The sequence below is a fragment of the Rhagoletis pomonella genome, unplaced genomic scaffold (assembly GCF_013731165.1).
Source record: "Rhagoletis pomonella isolate Grant_MI unplaced genomic scaffold, Rhpom_1.0 Rhpom_scaffold_00101, whole genome shotgun sequence".
NCBI classification, from domain to species: Eukaryota; Metazoa; Arthropoda; class Insecta; order Diptera; family Tephritidae; genus Rhagoletis; species Rhagoletis pomonella.
This window is the reverse complement of record NW_023458655.1, coordinates 154,515-176,169: the sequence shown is the minus strand read 5'-3', so window position 1 is coordinate 176,169 and position 21,655 is coordinate 154,515. Positions and strand designations below refer to the sequence as shown.

Genomic DNA, 21,655 nt, shown 5'->3' with positions numbered 1-21,655 from the left:
TTAATGTTAATGTTAATGTTAATGTTAATGTTAATGTTAATGTTAATGTTAATGTTAATGTTAATGTTAATGTTAATGTTAATGTTAATGTTAATTTTAATACTTATTTTGGAACGAGTTTATTTTATTGTTTATGATAATGTTAATGCTAATGCCAATGTCAATGTTAATTTTATTGTTAATGTTAGTGTTAATATTATTGGTAAGGTTATTTTAATCTTCATGTTAGTGTTAATCTTTGTCTTAGTTTTAATAAATTCTTAGTCTCACCCTCAATCGAAATTTTAATGTAAATTTTAGTCTCAATATAAATCTGAAACTTAATCTTTATGTTTATTTCAATCCGGATTCCGATCGAACCAACCGAACGCACAGAAGTTTCACTTCAAAAAATCTACTTATTACCTCCGGTTTATGAAATTACCCACAGCGATTTGTAGCAATGATATTCATTTCCATATTTTAATTTAATTGTAATGAGTAACGTTTTTCGTTCAAAACTGTTTTAACACTTGAAATCAAGTGCAAATTTTAATTTGTTATTTGGAAGTAGAATCTATCGCGTGTTTTTTTAACTTTTTTAGTGCCTATCGTTTGGTGCCCGTCTCGATTCCTGAGCAACGTCTAATGCATAAAATAATTTTTGAAGTGAAACTTCTTTAGCGGCGGTTGGTTGGGTGGGAGTAAATTGGCAAATTCAGCGGAAATTGCACACGGAAATGGTGCAACGGAAATGATGCAAAGGAAATGGTGCAACGGAAATGGAGCAACGCAAATTGTTGGACTGAAACAAGTACTTCTTGTGTGTATGCAAAGGGAATGGTGCAACGGAAATGGTTGGGGCTGAAACAAGTACTTCTTGTGGGTATGCATGTGGTACGAATTTAACAAAAATTTGCTAATAAAAGGTTAGAGGATAACACTTAGAAATAACAATACAAGAATGAAAGTAAAGGTGAGTACGTACACAGATAAAGAAAATTATAAAGGCAAAGGTAAAAATAAAAACAAAAACAAAGATGTGTAAAGATAAAGGTAAAAACGAAGACCAAGGTAAATTTAAACACTTTACTTATATATATATAAGGGCAAAGGTGAAGGGGAATATGTTGATGAAGAAAATGATAAACATAAAAGTAAAAACAAAGATGAGGATGAGTATACCGATAAAAGTAAGGATGAAGATAAGGGAAGAAAGATTAAAATAAAGGTAATTAAAGAGGAAAGGATATAGAGAGAGACACAGAGACACAATCTGGGAACTATTTTGGGATTTTCGAGATTCTCGATTAAATAATCGACATTTTTATCGGTTTTGTAACCGATATTTATCGATTTTTACTGATTTTGTTATCGATATTCACCGATTTTGTTATCGATAATTATCGATTTTGTTCTCGAAATTTATCGACTTTGTTAGCGATGTTTATCGATTTTGTTATCGATATTAATCGATTTTTTTATCGGTTTTGTTATCGATATTTGTCGATTTTGTTGTCGATATCTATCGATTTTGTAATCGATATTTATCGATTTTGTTATCGATATGTATCGATTTTGTTATCGATATGTATCGAGCTTGTTATCGATATTTATCGATTTTGTAATCGATTTTGTTACCGTTATTTATCGACTTTGTTATCGATATTTATCGATTTTGTTATCGATATTTATCGATTTTGTTATCGATATTTTTATTGATTTTCTAATCGATTTAGCTACCAATGGTATTATCGATGTTGGTATTGAAATTTTTATCGAATTTGTCTTCGATTTGTTATCGATATTTTGATGGACGTTATATCGATAGAGTATGAAGATAATGGAAAAACAGAATAACATGAATGTTATTAAAACGAACAGTGCTAGAGGTAGGGATCTACATTGATAGAAAAAAAGCGAAAACATATAACCTTAAGCAAAAGCAGATGTGTGTATGTATAGATAGATAAGTAACGTAAGTTTCACTTCTACAGTGTGGCCCAGGCGCACTTATTTTTTTTTAATGACGTGGTCGCCGTGCCCTCAAATAAAATAAAATTATAGCTGAAAAAACTAAAACCTCGCTATTATAATTTGCATTCGTACTGTCATCAGGTATAAGAATAGAAATCATCTTTTAGGCGCATCAATATTACATAGTTATATCCCGAGCTATTAAAAGGGAGGTAAAAAAAAGCAAATGTGTACTTCCACAATGAAAAAGTTTCTAAAAAAAGATAATTTTCCCCTAATTTTCATGTGCCCTATCATTTGTCTCACAACTTCAAAACTAACAAAACAATTTGGAGGAGACAGCCAACACAAACTTAATGAAATAATCTAATATTAAAAAAATGTTATAGATTCTAAGCTTTTATGTAGTAGATAATCCCGACAACAGATTTTTACAAAAAAGGTAACATATCTACCTTAATTGTAGTATAGTCCGAACACTGTCTACAGTTGATTGCCACACTGAGGGAAATAATGCATAGTAAAAATTAATATTTTATATTTGATTATCGTTTAAAAATGTTCGTATTTAAAAATAATATTTTCATACAAAATTTATTACGCACGTATTTGACTGTTCACATCTGAGTATGTATATGTAAGTGTACATACCCTGCAAAAATCGCGACAACTCCATTCATGCATGTACAGACCCTGCAAAAATCGCGACTACTCCATTCATGCATGTACAGAGTACTCCCTAAGAGCCATGGAGTACTCCAAAATTAACCACAATTCATATAAAAAATATGGTCCAATTAACATTGCGATGTCCTAGGGCAGGACCATATGCTCCATCCCTGCATTGGAGTAGCACACAACTACTCCAACATATTAACAATGGCATTGTTGTTATATTTGTTCGTTTGTACACGGTTTTGTTCTTCACTTCTCAGATGCTTTTTCGAAATTAATAAAAACCAAAAACAAAAATTAAAAGTTACATGTTGCCTCTGACGGCATTTGAACCCGAATATGCTAACAAATAACAGCGAGCATCTCTACACGTTCAGCTACAGCCAGACATGCAAATGTGCTTTCAAATGCTCCACTTCAATAACATTTCGTTAAAACACGAGCAGTGATCGGGTAACAAACAATAAGCTGGCGCAGAGACACGAGTTGGTCCGCTACAGCATGACAGAGGAACACTTTTGTAAGTACTCCAATATACCACAAATAGACTACATGGTCCAACGATTTTTGCAGAGTACGCACCCCAAGCATGCAGAGCGCCGCTCTGAGAGCGGAGACAACACACACATACATACATAGTACAAATCGCGTGCTGTGGTGTTGACGGATATTCAACATTTGAAAGCAAATTTATATGCCTGGGTGTAGCTGAGTGCGCAAAGATGCTTGCCACAAGTTATTGATATCCGGAGATGGTCGGGTTCGAATTCCACTGCAGGCAACATGCAAGTTAAATACATATTTTTTTTAGTTTTTGTCTTGATTATTCACTTCACGGATGCTTTTTCAGTACGAACGCGGTCATTTTCAGCCCTATTGTGCATTTCGATTACGTTCCCGCATTCCGCTCCGCTGGAATCGAACTTAGGTATTCTGCGTTACGATCGAAACGAAAGAAGAAGAGGAAGAGAGAAAACATCTTTCGAAATCAGCTGTTTGCCTAGGAATGTGTGAAATCGAAACAAAACAAAGAAATATTTGCCACCAAACTATAGCAGCATATGAAGTTAAAGTTTGTAAATATTTTAAAATAACTAAATACTCGTATACCTAGCATCACTGTAATTTAAAAATAAAATTTAAGTGGATACATAATTATAAGAATGAAATCCATAGCAGCGGCGTTATTGCTTGAAGAGATGAATGAGTCCCAGATTGCTGATGCGGAACTTGAAAGGCGGAGGTTTAGGGACATGTTTGATCTTCTTCAAATGAGTGAAGGAAGAGTCATAAGGAATTCATCTTGAACTGTATTACTCATCGCTTAAAGTCAGTGAAATTATAAGCGTTGTTTGAGCACTCCACAACATTTGCATTCACTACAGAGTGGAAGATTTGAACGCAAATGAATCCCATTTTGAAAGCCGTCAGGAGGAGGGGAAGAACAAAGCTTATCTTTCTATAGCAAATCGAACTCGAGACAACATACGCACATCTTTTTAAAAAGTTAGTAAAAACGGGTGGAATAACAAAAGCATATTTTTTATGTAACTTCACATTTTATGTATGTATGTATCTATGTGCATGCATCTATTAATTTTATATAAAAAGAATAAATTGTATTTAGTGCAATTCACAGTCTTATTTATAGATAATGTAAACAAAAACGCCTGGACTTCCACTTTGAAAACGTCGCGCAATATCCCGTTTGGTTGCCATTATTTGATCCAATTTTTCGTATTGCCCGTATTACCGCTCGCGAAAACACAGAAGTCGAGAAAATTCATTTATGATGACTTTTACAATCATGCACAGTATATTTTACTTAAATTTTTTATAAAATTTTATTATTTAAACCCACGAAAATAGCATTTGAAACGTTCTCCGTCAACAAATTTGCAACTTAGAAAAACGGATCTACGATCGAAATGTAGAATAGGTATAATCGTAAATTTCGAAGATTGATCGAAAGGAAACGGAACGCAGAATACCAAAGTTGCCAAACGGAGAAAATTTCGATTCGAGTCGAAATGCAGAATAGGGCTGTTTAATATGCGCGTAATTGAATTGAATATTTACCAATATACAGTACTTTCGTTGACGTTTATAGTAAGATCAATTACGTTTCTATTTGATTTTAATATTTTTTTCCCTCAGTATACTAAACGTTTTGCGATTTTTATAAAAATATATTGAAACCATATATATTCAAGTTTCAATCTTTGTAAAAAAATTTAAGAAAAAATCAACCGTTATTTAGAATTTTTTGGTTTACAGTTTTGTAGTCCATTGAATTTAGTGTAATAAAGTGCAATTTTTGTTTGGTGACGGTGTCGCACACTGTCTTCGGTACAAAGTATATAGGAACTCTGCTCGACAATTTTTTTATATGGAGGAAAATGCATCACATCATAAAAAGTTACATATAACCACTTTAAACGTGCACTCTATTATACTAGAAGTGCATACAGAAAAATCTGAATAAAAACTGAAATTTTTATGAAATATTTTTGATGTTTTAAATTTTTTTATAAAATTTGAAACTTGGATTTACATGGTTTTAGTTATAGAATGGCCAATATAGATTGGCGCTTACACATATGTACGTTAGTGTTTGGCCGAGCTGGTACCAATATTGTTATAAAAAAAATAAAAAATAATTGATAAAAAAATAAATCATCAAAACTTGTTAATATGACGTAACTATATATCGTAAATGCGCTAAATCTCGCTCAAAACTACATATTTGTGGCTTTTTGACAAAACCACTTATCTCGAGTTATGCCATTTTCTTTTTAAAGTAATAATTCATTGTACTCCCAAACAATATTTCAATAATAAACTAGCCGTAGGCCTAGTTCAAGATGCTGTTTTTATAAAAGCTTAATAAAATTTAAAATTTTTGTGACAAAACTTCTAAATTAACTTAAGTTGTTTTATGAAAATGCCACAGATATGTGTTCTTGGTCTTTTTCATAACCAGTTTGTGTGCAAATATTCAATTCATTATATATGTAGCTTTGGTGGAATAAGTGCCGTTTTGTCTGCAGTAAGTATTTAATTAAAAAATTTAAATTATTGAAATAAAAAATAAAAAAATACAAAGTTAAAAAAAAAATTCGCTGCGGACAGGATTCGAACCTGTGCGGGCAGAACCCAATGGATTTCAAGTCCATCTCCTTAACCGCTCGGACACCGCAGCTGTTATTAAGCCGTTGCCAAAGTGCGCACTTCAATAAGGGTTGATGTGTATGGGTTTGTGTTTGAACGTGCGAAGATTGGCAACAAAAAGGAGGGCGAAACTAAACAAGCAAGGTCGTATGCTACTGCATGGATGGCTGTGCAGTTGTCGATTAAGCTGATTTTATTTGTTACTATGCGCAATTTCGCTTGCATCTGCTTTCAATTTTTTAGCCGAATACTACATACATACATATTAAAGAATAAGAAAAAGTAAATGCATATGAACTTTGTTGAAATAAAATGTTCACATGCCTAACAAAAAGGGCACCAAATGAAATAAAAACTAATTGGAAAATTAAATTAAATGCTGAAGTAACTATATATGTATGTACATATATGTGCATACATACATACATTGTAAACTGCATGGTTTTTTTTTTCAGAGAAAGCGCTAAATTAAATAGTAAGCAGGTGGAAACTTAGTTATCAAATTACCCAACAAAAAAAGTGTTGAAAGATATAAAAACTCATATGAACTAAAGTAAAATAAAATGGAATTAAAAAATAAAATGGAATTAAAAAAAAAATATATAAAAAGTGTGCGTCGGCCGGGAATCGAACCCGGATCAACTGCTTGGAAGGCAACTATGCTGACCATTACACCACCGACGCCCTTAGTTATTTTTGCGCTGATCGCAAACCCGGCGCGAAAGTATACTTTTATGTGAATTAATTTTATTTTAAATACATACTATTTTATTTCTATTCGCAGCACATTTTTGGCATTAATGAATGTTAACTAGGTTAGACAAAAGCAAACATAAATAAAACAACTAAGCAAATTCGGTATATTTTGTTAACTAACCAAGTATTTACATATTTACCTATGCCTGTACGTTCACATGCTATGTATATACAAAAAAGCCGAAAAATTGCAGCTAGCTTCTTAAATGTTATGCGTACTTCGTATATTTAGAAAACTGATAAGCGACGGAACACATTATACATACTTGTATATTGTACATACATACTTATTTGTGAATAATTTATTTATAGACACTAATCTAAATTGATTGATACTGCTTATGAGGTCAATCAAAAATATTAGGCTTTCTTATTTTCTGATTTTAAATTTTAAATACTTGTTTTATGTATGTATGCGGAAAATTGTGATCCCGGGATTTCGGGATATTTTTTAAGTAGTCCTGAATCCCGGGATTTATCCCGTGATTCACATTGACACAACTTTAATGAATATGAGTAAAAATGTAATAACTGAAAGCATTTAAATATATCATGAAATAAAACTATTTAAAATTTACGATAAATTGATATAAGAAAATCACACATTTATTAATACAGACAAATTCTAAAGTAATACATTTTTTAACCCAGTATTTATGAGGAGCGCATATCTCACAAATAACAATGCAAAGTAATAATTTGTAAAAAAAAAACATTAAACAAAAATATACAAATTCTCTTAACATGTTTATTCTACTCCTTAATTAAACATAAGAAATCTTATATAACTAAATTCATATTTAAAAAAGCGTATGTTATTAACCTACCAATAAACCGGCAAACAAAAAAAGTGTTGTTTGCTTTTAACCAAATCCACTTTCCGACATGTATTTCGACCCGCTGAATCCGAATCTGATATCACTTTGACTCGTACACCCTAAAAATTTCGAGTAAAATGCGAATTTGTTGCCTTTGTTTTCGCAATTATTGTAATTAACTCGAGTCAAGCGGAGCTCGGGTTCAGCTGGCCGAAATATATCGAGCCCTAACCGCCAAAAAGGCGTTAGCGACAAAAAAGTAAATTTTTCCGTAAGCGTTTTTTTCTTACACTAAGCAAAAAATCAACAAAAAATTGGTTAATATTATTAAATTCAAACTTGAAAAGGAATCAATGAGATGTAAACTGTTGATTTGGCTTCTGTTGCTCTAAACCCCAACCCCCGCCCCTCCCCCTTATTAATTTTTCTTTGATATCTGTTACAGTTTTATCATATGTATAGATTAAATTACTGAATCATTAATTACATTTATTTCATCTCTTCTCTAATTTGAGGTGAGTCGATAAATTTACCCAGACGCTTTCAATACGCGATGTAAGTGATTAAAATAGATTATATTTAAAAGACTTTCGTCTCTACATCTATGTTAAAAGAACTCGATGTTTCAAGAAATTGAAAAAATCAAGAAAAGTGGCTCAAATGTGTTTATCGCTTATTTCTTTTTGAGCAAAGTTAAAGGTTAACGCCACTCCAACGTTGTATAGAAATCATATTTTTTGCCTAAAAGATGAATAAAGAAAAATATTTTTTTTTTGTAATGGCAGTGCCTTAAAATTTTAACGCGTTTTTCTTGAAGCCATTTTTCCCAAACTGGGCATGCACGCCACGTCTAGCGTTTTAACAGTAGCTGAACAAATATACAATTTGGAGAAGTATGTATGTACGTAGTGAGCCTTTTCGTGATTGAATTTTTATTTTTTACTAGATCCCCCTCACCCGCTTCGCTGAGTGTATAAATAAAACTTCTGGATGCTACATTAGGTGTAATTTATTTCAATAAAACTCAACATACTTAAAATATGCCAAAGTAGGAGATTTTTAGTTTTTAACCATCCTAAAAACATTTTCAAACTAGAACTTTCTTGAACCTCTCTCTTGTCATACTTTCTACTTTATCCCGCGAATTCAATTTGAAATTTTAAACAGGTGGCAAGCTCCTTACATGTAGTTTAGAAATGAAGTCCTTTCATAATCACTTCGGTTAATACCTATATTATAATAAATTATTTAGCTTATAATATAATTGTATTTGAATTAGGTTTTAAAACAGGTGGCAACCCTTTTAAAATACCTCAGAAAATTCTGCATGTTTAAACTTAAAATCTCTAAACACTCTAATACATGTCAAATCCATTTGGAATCATACCCATATTGTAACAATTCATTAAAATTATTTAAACATGTGGCAACTCTGGTAAACGACCTCAATAATTTCTAAATTCACAAACTAAAGATTTCTTAACAATACTTCGTTTGACGCCCATATTTTAATTTTTTGCAGATAGCTTGCGAATAACTAATTCAGATCTTACATTTTAAACAGGTGGCAACCCTTTTCAAAATATTTTCAAACTATTACTTTTTTTATCCACTTGACAGCAATTTTTTAATATAATTTTCAGATAAATAATTCCCTTAAATCTAGTTAAATTTGATCTTTTAAACAGATGGCAGCCCTTTTCCATGAGTATGGAATTGATTTTATATATCTCCATAACAAGTTCCAGTACTCTACCACAAATACTTCCCGAGATATGCAGTATAAAAAATCCGTTTGTATGGGAGGTGCCACGCTCTCTTGTCTAATCGAGATTAAAGCTATCCTATGTTTTAAGTTGGTCCAAATGGCACCCGTTTGTGAAATTTCGTGATGATCGGATTCGGATTTATAATATTAGTAAGAATAAGCAACTTTTTTCAAAGGCGCATCATTTCTAAATACGAGCATCGAAAGTATTCACAGTCGATTGAATAATTGTATTGTATGTATTTGGGAAAGTTGGCCCGAACTAAAGTTATAACCACTGTGTACCTGTAAGCGAGTTATCATACTTAGCAATAGCTTAGTATCGTTAGGACATTCTGTTGGGGAATCTTACGTTATATGCCTCCCACAGTCATTCACTGTGGCAATTGAAATTTGAACTTGTGGAAGTCTATGAATTTATCGTACGCGTTTTCCACTGCAACCTGTAAGGCATGCTTTTCGGTCAGCGCCAAAACCAAATATTAAATATTTACCATAAAGAATGTTTGTTGCAAAATTTCTATAATTTACATATTATATTTCCTGTGATGTTGTAACACTGTACCTCCAAATGCACCGCACGTCACAAGCCACACCTAGCCCAGCTAATTTCAATTGGAGCATGCGTATCGCTATCCACAACTGCTTAGAGAAAATAACAGCAGCAATAGATGGCATAAAAAGCGTAAGAAAGAAATAATAAAAAGCTACATAAAAGTAAGCGCAACAAACGTCGTCTTCCGCCGCGACCAACTTTTTTCGCCTTTCGCAACGCTCGATTTCTGCACGCAGCACAATAATCATTTCACCGCTACTCACTCATTTTTCCTCTTACAAATGCTATTAGTTGCTTTTATTGTTTTATGTCATAGCAAACTAACAAACGAGTTAAAAAACAAAAAACTTTAGCATTTTCCAACTTGCAACATTTGCATGCCACTCTACACTACTGCAACGGCGTTTATTTCTTCGGCGCAGCTATTTCAGTTAACTCAGCAGTGTTTTCCTTTTTTATTTGCAACAATCTGCGTTGCGGTGTAATTTCTTGTTATTTTGTGCACTTTTTGTACGTCAGCGCCACGCATTACCAACCTGCAACAACGCACTTTTTTCCGTGCAAATCCTACTGCCGCTGCTGCTGCTGCCACTTTTTGCTCGGCCACCACTGCATCGCGCCAACCGCCCTCCCTTCACACATCAGCATATCGACATAACCACACGGCATCGATGCAAAATCGATGCATTTTAGATTGATTTATGTTTTGTTTTGTCGTTTGACGGCTGCCGGCTGCAGGGAGCTTGCAACACGCTGTGACCAAACAGCAATGGAATCGGCATCGGCATCGGCAACGGCACCAGCGCGGCGGCGTTGGCAGTGGCAGTTATGCAAAATTGCTGTGGTAATCTGCTTCCTGCCACTGCCACAGCCACAGCCACACAGCTGCACAAAGTGGTTGCAAAGACTGCTGCTGCGTAAATATTGCGTCGCCTTCGTCTGTCTGACTATGGCTGACTATGGAAATTCGTTGACTCGCGTATGATGAGGATGATGAGAAAACGCAAAGCGCTTAGTTTCATTTCAGCGCGGATGTTGGGCAGGCAAGTAGGCAGCAAGGCGCGGGTGTACGGGATTTTGGACGCTTTGAAGTTATGAGGCTGTTAACTTTATCCATCGCTGCCTTAAAAGCCTTAAGGAAATTGAACGGAATAAGTGAATGCCTGCCTGCCTGGCTGCTTACTTGCCTGTCTTCTATTGCATATTACATAAACAGTTGCTGCGAATATATTGTAAAATTTTTGCTATTGCTTGGATGCATAGATGGCTGGATGGATGGCTGTGCGAATGGATGGATAGGTCGTTGGTTGAATGGTTGGGTATTATGCATAACCAATAAAATAGAATGCGGGACATCAAGTGCATTTACATATATATATATATGTACATATGTATGTATGTAGATTGAAGAGAGTGGATTAAGACAGCCATGAGAGAATTTTTAATAGACTTGTATCGAGGTTAAGGAATTTTACATACATAATTGAACATAGATACATACATACATACATGCGGCGGTAGTAACATGGGATCCGCTCACGAAAAAGTAAAAGGTCAGTAAAATGGACAAATTTCAACTGCTGGCTTCTCTATTAATACCAGTAGCGGAGAAGTGGACAACCACCAAAGCGCCGCTAAGCACGCTAATTAACTTTCCATCGATTTTTCATGCAATCAAGATTACGACATTAACGCACCCAAATATCGATCAATACAAAACTTCGACTGACCTCAAAGAATTTCCTACGGCCGACCCTCCACCCATGTCCCAGTGAGCTTAATTCTTTTTTAATGACCTAGAAGAATAGGACGGAATTGGTGATAATGTTTAGTAGTCAAATGGCTGAGACGTTCTGCACAAATATCTTGATATCACACCCAAACATTTGGAACAGGAAAAAACATGAGAAAATTTCTAGAGATTGCCACAGAAATATGGCAAATGGAAGCAACTAGTTATATCACCCGACAACTTCAGTCAAAGATAAATGCTCAGCACACAAAGTCTCTACCTAACGAAAGGGGGCAAAACAGCCGCATAGTGGCCGCAACTCTTAACGCACCTCTACTGCAGAGGTTTCATGGATGAGGATGAGGATAAATCTATCCAATAAATTATCTGCCCGTTGCATGGATTTTGATAAATAGAGAGCAAACTTTGCAGTGACTTCCTTGAAAATCTGGATGACTGTAAACCCCATGTGGTGTCAAAAAGGAAGCTGAGCGATCTGCCGTCCATATTAGCCTAACCCATCAGTGCCGCTAAGTTATTTACGCAAATTTAGGGTTGCTGAAAGGTAAGCTTTGTGCTGTAACCGACTAGTCTTGATGGGCTTCTGCCTACTTTCGGATGGTATAGAACCAGTTATGTCCTCGGATGACTATTTTGTAGAAACAAATTTTTTGCTAAACACCCCGAGACAGTCGATCATTTCTGGTCGACTTCTTGAGAAATTGTCCGAGCTTAGAAATTTACAGCTACCAAACGGGTATAAAAAGCGCCTATTCGAGATCCGTACCTAACAACTAAGGTTTGCCAGATTAATACTCCGTGTACTAGGCCATCGTCCCATATGGGAATGGGTAACTCGGCAAATTTATGCGAGTTGGTTCACTGATTTTAGCTCAATTCAGTGAAGCAACTCATTGAGGTATGGTGCGAGATATGTCATACTGTGCAACTACGGCAGCACTGTCATTGTTTAGAGTGGCATATTTGACATGGAAGTGACAGCTAACGTTATGAACGGGCTTAAAGAAACATTTTCACGTTTCTACAGTTTTCTATTTTCTACTTTATTTTTCTTCTTTCTTTCTCTATTAACTCTCAGTGCTGACTCAACCAATCGACTCACTGGTCAATAAGATGACTGATAGGTAGGCACATGTTAATGAGCTACTGGAACGAGCGGCCCAATCTAGGAGACAGCTCACTAGCTCAACTTAGTGCTCAACAGTTTGTTGCTACATTTTTTACAGGATTTTCTGTAGCATTTATAGTTCTGCAGAGGGCACATCATTTCTCAAAGAACCCATAACAAATTATTTTTCAAGACAATTGAGAATTGCAGAAACGTTTGTGAAATGAATGAAATGTTAGTCAAAAAGCGCGCCTTTTCTAAAAGATGCGACTCGAATGAGCATTATTTAGTATTGTGTAAGAACCATGCATATTAGTGAAATTACTGTAGTGCCTTACCCAAAAATTTAAAAAAAATTGTGACGGTCACCAAATAAAAGCGTCTAAATAGTTGTTTCATTTTATTTCAACTTTACTTGATTTTTTCCAAACTTCTTTATTAAGGTACCTACTGCATATAATTTTAAAATAATTTTTTGCATATGCAATAACAACTATTTCGGCTTCACTAATTTGCGTAATTTACTGTAATTATCTACCTTCTCACATGTTGCATGTGGTCAAATCACCGTTAGCATTGCATTGAGAATATTTTTTTCTCTATTTCCACCAGATGAACTCAATCACGCACTAGGCCATTGACACAGCGCGTTGAAGGTGGTAATTTGAGCCATGTGCACACATTAAAAACCAAAACAAGAAAAAAAAAAGATATCTTAAAATCAAAAGTCATTCTGGTCAATACTCAAAAACATGTAATCATTGTCTCCAATGCCAGTCACAAACTTGCGAGCTGTGCTCAAGGAGTAAAGGCTAACAATTTACACCAAAAACTATTTTTTATTGCATTTGAAAATAAAAATGTGCAGTCATTGTGCGAAGTTGTGATTCGCAAAAAAACTATGTTTATTATAAAATTTGTACGAATAATGGCTAGTCAATTGCCAGCTCTTTCGTTGATTTCTCGCACATTTTGCCACCGTATTGTGTGTGTCTGCATATCTGCGTGCCACCTGGCGGCGACCTCTAATAAATGTCGTTGTCAGTTTTATTCCTGCCGACTCTTATGTCTTTTATGCGCTGCAAGGTATTTTTAATTTGTATTTTATTATTTATTTTTTTAATGTTTCTGACTGCAGCATTTAATTGATTTTAACGCCACATACAATTTACATACATCAGCGCATTTACCGTGTCATACCACAATTTGTGAATTGTCTTACCACTGGTTGCCGAGCAAATGATATCACTTTTCTCTACGGACAGCTATACTTTTTAGCCTCTGGGCTTTTTTGTTGTACACATATCTCTTTGGCATTCATTTGAAATATTTTTGATCCGACACTAATTCCAAGCTTTATCTACCATTCAAATTCGAATAGTGCCGGTTTCTTTTCAACAAGAGTTTTTTACTGTTTTTTTATTTTTGTAGCTGTTTTTGCGTAGACTTTGAGAAATTTCGTTAAGAACTTAGTAATTAAGTTGTAAACTTCGTATTCACTATTCGCTGATTTCGATGGTTTGTGTTGCTTTTCAGATAACACCAACATTTTGCTCGACAGTTTTGGGTGTGTAGTTTTAAATGGGTATTGTCATTGCTACTCATTTTGATATTTTTGCATTTTTGACTGACATATATATGTATCTGTATATTTGTACGACATTTGATTGAAATGCTGTCAGTCGTGTAAATGTTTTACTGTAATGCATACCTGCGTTCCTGTCCATTATAAGTTTATTTTCAATATGCTTTAAAAAAATTCGGATTACTCATGTACGTACATATGTATATATGTATGTATGTATGCTCACACCACTTTTTATTTAGTTATAAAATTTAAATTAACTGAAGGGAGACATTGTTTTCTAAGCGAAACCAGCAGTTAGCATATGCTGTTCGCCTTCTAGCATTAAGTTTTTTAAAAATTAATTTAAACAAATGTTTCTCTTTAAAACAATCAAATTAATAAATAAATGAATGAAAATGAAACTTAAAAAAGAAGAAAAAAAAACAAAATGAAAACTAAGTAAAAACAAATTTTAAATAATTTAAAAATAAGTTGAAAACAAAAATGTTTCTTGGTGAAACAATAAAATCTTAAAATAAAGTAAAAAAAGAAAACATTAAATCGAAAAAGAAGAAAATAGTATCTACTTAAACATTATTACAATAAAAAATAATAATTCTAAAAATTTAAAGGAAATTTAATTTAAAAAAACAGAAAAACAAAATAATATCCTAAAAATTTAATTAAACGAAAATATGAAATTTTCTTTTTAAAACATTCAAATCTTAAAACTAAAATTACCAACAGAAAAACAAATTAAAAAAATGATAATATTTTTCTGTTTTAAATTAAATCTAAAAATTAAAAGAAAGTTATCTAAAAAAAGAAAATATTTTATCGAAAATAGAAAAGTTAAAATAACAATAAAAAGCAGTAAACAAATGAACATTTAATTAAATAAAGACAAAACCACAAATTGAAAATAAAGTAAAAATAGATTAAAAAAAATCAAAAATTAAATTAAATTAAAATAAATATTTTTTTTATTAAACAAACAATTAAATTAGAATCAATTAAATCAAAAAAGAAGAAAATTTAAATTTTTAAGACAATCAAATATAAACATTAAAATGTACAAAAAATATTAAACAAAAGAAAAAACATTTAAACAAAATTAAAGAAAAGAAAAATAAACGAGTTTCTAAGAATTAGATGGAATAAAAAAAAATTGTAATAAAATCTAAAAATAAAAAGATAATTAAGCTAAAAAGGAAAAATTATTCTTCTTTTCAGAACAATAACATCTAAACATTGACAAAAACCTAAATTAAGAAAAAATAATAATTAATTAAAAAATGAAACCAAAATACATATGTAAAGCAGGTTTCTAAAAATTAAATTAAATGAAAAAAAATATATTTTCCTTTTTAAAACAATAAAATCTAAAAACTAAAAGAAATTAAATTAAGTAAGAAAAAAAATTTGATTAAAAAACATGAAAAAGAAAATTCCGCTACCCGAGGACTCGAACTCGGATCTCTCGAATGGCACGCGTGAGCTTTGCTCACAAGAGCTTTCTCTCCAAATAGCTTTTTCACCGCGAGTTGTGAATGAAAGAGCTTTGTTTCGACGACTTTTCTATATACTAGAATAACAAAAGTCCTTCGAATTAACTTCCCATTTGTCTTTCTTTTGCCTTACAGAGGACTTTTTTTACTATCTACTGCCCTGTTAATTTAAATAAAGAAAAAATCCGCTGCCCAAGGAATGGCACGGAAGTTCTTTGCTTACGCGGTCGTTGCAAATGTTGGAGCTAAATGATATACATACATACATACAAGTGCTTCATCTCAAAATAGTTTCTGAAGTGATTTCTGTCAAACGAGCTTTTCATCTTGAAAGTTGGCAAGCGAGCTTTTTTTGTAAGACTCTTGTGCCAGAGTAAACAAAGTCTTTGAAACTATCTTGCCTACTGTGTTTCAATTGTCTTACAACTTTCAACTATCTTAGCCCCAGCATTACCCTGTAAGTCTTTAATACTGTCTTGCCTACTGCGTTTCAATAGTCTTACAACTTTCAACTATCTTAGCCCCAGCATTACCCTGTAAGTCTTTAATACGTCTATGTCAACTTGTATGTAATGGTACTAATCAAAGTAAACATTTTTTGATATAACTATTTTGTGAAAAAAAACTTGCTAAAACTACAAGGTAATATTTACTACCAGAAAGGGTTTGCGTTATTCAACACTCTTGACTCCGACTTGCGTAACACTCATTAACACTATTGATTTGAAGTGCAATTGACACCACAAACAGCAACCGCATCAGCAACAATTTTGGCCAATTAAGTGTATGAATTCATGTGGAAATATTTTGTTGCACAATCACCGCGAACTTGCAACATCTGCAAGACAACACGCACGAAGCGGCTTTTTTGCGGCAATTTTGTTTATTTTGGTTGGCAATTTTTTATTGTTCTATAAAGTTTGTTGTTCTTTTGGTTTTATCTATTTATCAATTTTTTCAGCTTCGCCTTCTCAAGTGTGTTTACATTTTTTCGTCAATCATCGCTTTTGCAATACAGAAGCTCAATAACGATGACGTTGTTGTTTGTAAGTTTTTTTATTTTTGTTTTTCATGTAAATTTATTTATTTTTTGTTGGTTGGTAATTTCCACATTGTCCAATTGCAAATAAATTTTGCGAAAATTACCTTCAAATTGGTTCAAGGACTTTGTGTGGCAGCGCGAATTGTTGTCTACATGCGTGCCGATTTGAGTGCCACAATAAGCGGCGAGGCTGCATGCATGCGCAGCAAATGGCGGTAAACAAGCAAATTACAAATTTTAAGTTGAAACAAACAAAAAAATAAAATGAAAATGCAAACGAAATCGAAAAAGAACAGTCAAATTTGAAATTCATTGTTGCGGTTTCGCGCCGCAGTTTTATTGTTATTATTCTTTTCGCATTGTTTTTGGTTTTGTGTTTCTTATAATACTTTTTTTCTTCTATCCACTTTGCTAGTCGCTTTTGCTGTCAATAATCTGCATCAATCAACGGCAGCAAAGTTGACGACAAAAAAATCAACACCAACGGCAGCCGACTAATTTAGCTCATAATTATTTTTGCCATTCGCACACACATACATACATACATACATACATACATACATACATATGCATGTAAATGCATTCAAATAATACTCAGACGTGCCTTTTGTTTTTATCTACCATTATATTATTGCTACAACAACAGCCGATGGCATTCACAGCGTTGCAATTGCAACATTGTCGCTGTTGTTTTTATTGTTGTTGCATCCACCTGATTGCGGTTGGTGGCATGCCTGTGCGGCATTTAAATGCGACATTAGGCAGCAACGGCGGCGGCGTGATTAATTGAAGTCAGGTTGGGCATTTTTGGAAAGGCGAACAATGGCGCTAATAGAAAAAAAAAATGTTACATACAGATAAAAAAAAAAAACCAAATACAAAATAACAATAAAAATGTTTTTTAAAAATCGTAAATTTTAAACAATCACAACAAAACTATCAAAATTGTCTTTTATGTGCCACAATTTGGAGCAAATGTATAGCGCGCGTAGTTGCAACAAACTATTTAACGGTTCTTGATTCTTATCACGTCGGCTATGAATGGAAGTACAGTGTTAGCTGGTTAAATGAGATTAATTTCTGCGGGCGTAGCACATTTTCAAAGATTTTCATGCTTTGATCGCGTTGACAGCGTTTGATAACACACGAAAAAATTCTACAGCAAATTTGATTAGATTATGTTCTGTTAATTTTGATTGTATATGCTGCTTGTACTTTGCAGAAAATATTTTCCAAAGCTTACATAGCTTGGCTTAAAATCATTTCAATCGTCCACATTGTCGATCTTGTGCAGTCACGACCAAAACTTAATTCGTGAGAGAAACTTTGTCAAGATTTTTGCAGATGTTAAATGGGAGCACGTAGAGTAAAAGCTCTTGTCACTGCTCTAAGAAAACTTTCAAAACCCCACCTACTGCGCAATTCTGGCTAAGATAGCTGAGGGTATTTTGAAAAACAATTCAAAGACAGTAGATAAGACAATTTCAAAGATTGTATATTCTAGCACGAAAGTCTTACAAAAAAAGCTCCCTGTCAATTTTTATCGTGAAAAGCTCTTTTGACACAAAACACTTGTATATCATTTTGCTCGCGATGGTCGAGTGAGCAAAGCACTGGCGTGCCATTCCAGACATCCAAGCTCGAAGCGGAATTTTTTTCTATTCGTAAATTTTTAGATTTTACTATTTTAAAAAGAAAATTATATACAAATATTTCTTTTAATATAATTTTTATGCACTTATTTTATTTGCTTATTTTCATTTTCTTTTTTAATATAATTTTTAGATTTCATCGTTTAAAAAAAAATATATGTATCTTTTCAACTTCATTTAATTTTTATAAACTTTTTTCCTTTTTTTCGGTTATAGAACTTTCTTTTTTTATTTAATATTTTTTTAAATATCTAGGTTTTTTAGAAAGTTTTTAGGATCTGCTTAATTTTTTTAAATTACTAATTTTTAAAAACCAAATTTTACAGGAAAGTGTTTTTTGTATTTTTCTCGGCTTTGGGTAGTAGCATTAATACCAACGTTTAGATTTACTAAGATAATTGAGAAATATAACTAAATGCAAGATTTTTTTTGTAGAAAGGTCTCTGTATTCTAATTTCTTAGCACATATGATAATTTCACCCACAAGAAGAACTCATTGTCACATACGATAAAATTTGCAGTCGATTTTTTGGGGTAGCTATTGGGATTTAAGCCGTAATATTTGAACAGGTGATGCATTATTGGTTATAAAACAAAATTGCATAAAAAAGTGAATTTCGAAAAAAAAATTAACATACGATGATTTTTCGCAACCTTATTTTTTTAGAAACCTTACTTTTTTTCTTTTTTTATATTTCAATTTTAAATTTTGTTGTTTTAAAATAAATTTTTTTAATTGTATTTATTTATTTTTTTGTTGTCTTGTTTACACCAGTTTTTGTTATTTTTTCATATAACAATATTTTTTGCCAAAATTTCAATGAACGTCTTTTGTAGTCATTAATTCGAAAAGAATGTTTGATTCCGAGTAAACCTATGTACCACGCAATAAAATCAATCAACAAGTTATGAAGCTATGACATTTTTTATATAAATACAAATTCAAATTTTTCTACATAGACGAACTATTGAAAAATCAAAATGAATTCAATCGAACTGATTCAAATTTTCTGTGAAATATCATGGAAATGATTTTAGAAAAACCCTTTATAAATTTTCTATTGATTTTTAAAAAATTGTTCCTAGTTTTACTCAGAATGAAATATTCTTTTCGAATTAATGAATTAAAGATACTACCTTCTTTTGAAGTTTCGGCAAAAAATGTTGTTATAGTGAAAAAATAATAGAAATTTCAGATTTATTGCAAAACTGTTCCCCATATTTGCAATTGGCTCACAAAACTGATTATTTCTTTAAATATGTAGTTAGTACAAATATTTATATTTCTTTCTCTATAACCTTTAGTCCTAAGCTCCTTGACCAGTTGTTACCTTACATATTTCATACATACCTCAACCATTTTGTGTATTCTGTATGCAAGCATGCGGGTAGCCAGGTAGGGGCAGGGGGTGCTCGAGCCCCCCCTAACTTTCAAATTTTCCTTATAGTACCCTGAAATGCCAGCTTAATAGGGTCGAGTATAATATTTGGCACTCCAAAAGAGCAATAAAAATAATAAAAAAATAGCTTCAAACTAAATACTCCAATCACACTTTATACATTGTGACTTATAGCAACTCAACACCATTGCACTAAACGACAATTACAGTTACGCAGTCGCATTTGTTTGCTTTGACGTTGCGACGTCGTCTTACCTTGTTGCTGCAACACACACACACACCGGAAGTGATTGGCAAAGAGTCAAATGAGGTTTTGCATGCATCATGCTGCTAATTGTGCATCCAATTTGCTGTTTTGTTGTATTCTTTTTTTTTGCCATAAAGTAACTGTAACGCGCTTTTGCCACCTTTCACCGTCACTTTAACTGCAGCGCTCTGATTTGTGCTATTTTGTATACAAACACATTTTCTTTATTTTTTTAATGCTTCCTCCGCAATATCAACTGCTTCCTTTTCAAGCACTTTTTGTTTAACATTTTTTCTCTTATGTGTGTACGTGTGTGTTCATTTGGCTTCAGCGTCTTCCATCTCAATATTAATGACTATAAAATGCCACTGATTTAAGTTTTTGTCTGGTTGTGTTGGCATAATTTAAAATAGTAGTAGTGGAGCAGTTCCTCTAACTCACATTTTTGGCAATAAATGTATCCACATGTGGCACACTAATGCAGTTTATGTGCAAAATAATTTATCACCTATGAGCCAAAAAGAAAATCATGTTCCAATCTTTGAGGTATAATGCTTTGCTAAACTCTGGGTAATATGTACTAAGCGGGGATTTCTTTCGGGTTTGTTTTTCGTCGTATGTGGTATAGTCCGGACTGGTCTCAAATGTGCAGTTAAAATTATTTAGGGGCAGCCCATTGGGAAACGAGGAGAGTTATTTGACTTTCTATAGATATATTCCTATATATATGTATGTATGTATGTATGTATGTATGTATGTATGTATCAAAAGGTTGGATCTTGTTACCTCTGCTCAGCGTGGTGGCCGTTAAAGGCCTGCTAGAGCAGCTGGAGACGTAAGATCGCTCTGATAAAAAAACCTGATAGAAGAGCTGGAGAAGGGAGATTGTCGGGTGACTCCTAGGATGAAGGGTATATTTTCGGATACTATTTGGTGATATGACATAAATACGAATAAGACAAACCCGCTCTTATTCCCTCGAAAGCGCAAGATTGGCGGTATTCGCTTGTATCTTACCAACAGGGTCCAGTCCGAATTACTGCGTCTCTGAAATGGCTTCAAGCATTCGCGCAAGGGATTATTGGCGGAAAACTGCTGGGCTGACGAGTTGGCGAGAAAGGGTAAGCTTCAAAGGATATTACCGGTCACTAACCATCTGTGACTTACTACTGGACTGTCAGGACGAAAAATAGGACAAGCCCGATTACGCGGTCAATCTAGCCAAGGGTGAATCGGGGATGGTCAAAGAAGCTATTTATGCTTGCCACGCCAATGACCTGGTACTTGGTGGATGATATGATGGCTCACTGCTCAATTGGAACTCACATCTGATCTTTAATGCCGCAAAATGTCTCAAGGCTTTTTACTAGGCTGTTGGCGTCAGTTGGCGCAGAAAAGAAACGATTGGCGTACTGTTTTGGATTTGGAAAAAATCGCTTAGCTTAGGCGTCATTGACTCGCACTCAACCACTCTTCGTATCACAAAAGTCAACTTCTATAACGGACAGATGTGTTCCTATCCGCAAAGGATCACTTAGTCTAACCTGACCTAACGCGGCATCTGTGGTACTAACTATCACTCAAAACTCCATTACACAAAGGAATCTACTATCACACAACGTTAAGTGCAGATTCTTTTTAGGAATCGACCCAAAATACGCGCCGTTCCAGTTGAATG

At 33.5% G+C, this 21,655-nt stretch overlaps 2 non-coding genes across 2 annotated transcripts; both read right to left on the bottom strand.

Moving 5' to 3' along the window:
* Positions 1 to 5,751: 5,751 nt before the first annotated feature.
* Trnas-uga lies at positions 5,752 to 5,833 on the bottom strand. Its single transcript has one exon. It is a non-coding gene; the product is annotated as a tRNA-Ser (tRNA).
* Positions 5,834 to 6,414: 581 nt separating this feature from the next.
* Trnag-ucc lies at positions 6,415 to 6,486 on the bottom strand. Its single transcript has one exon. It is a non-coding gene; the product is annotated as a tRNA-Gly (tRNA).
* Positions 6,487 to 21,655: the final 15,169 nt, after the last annotated feature.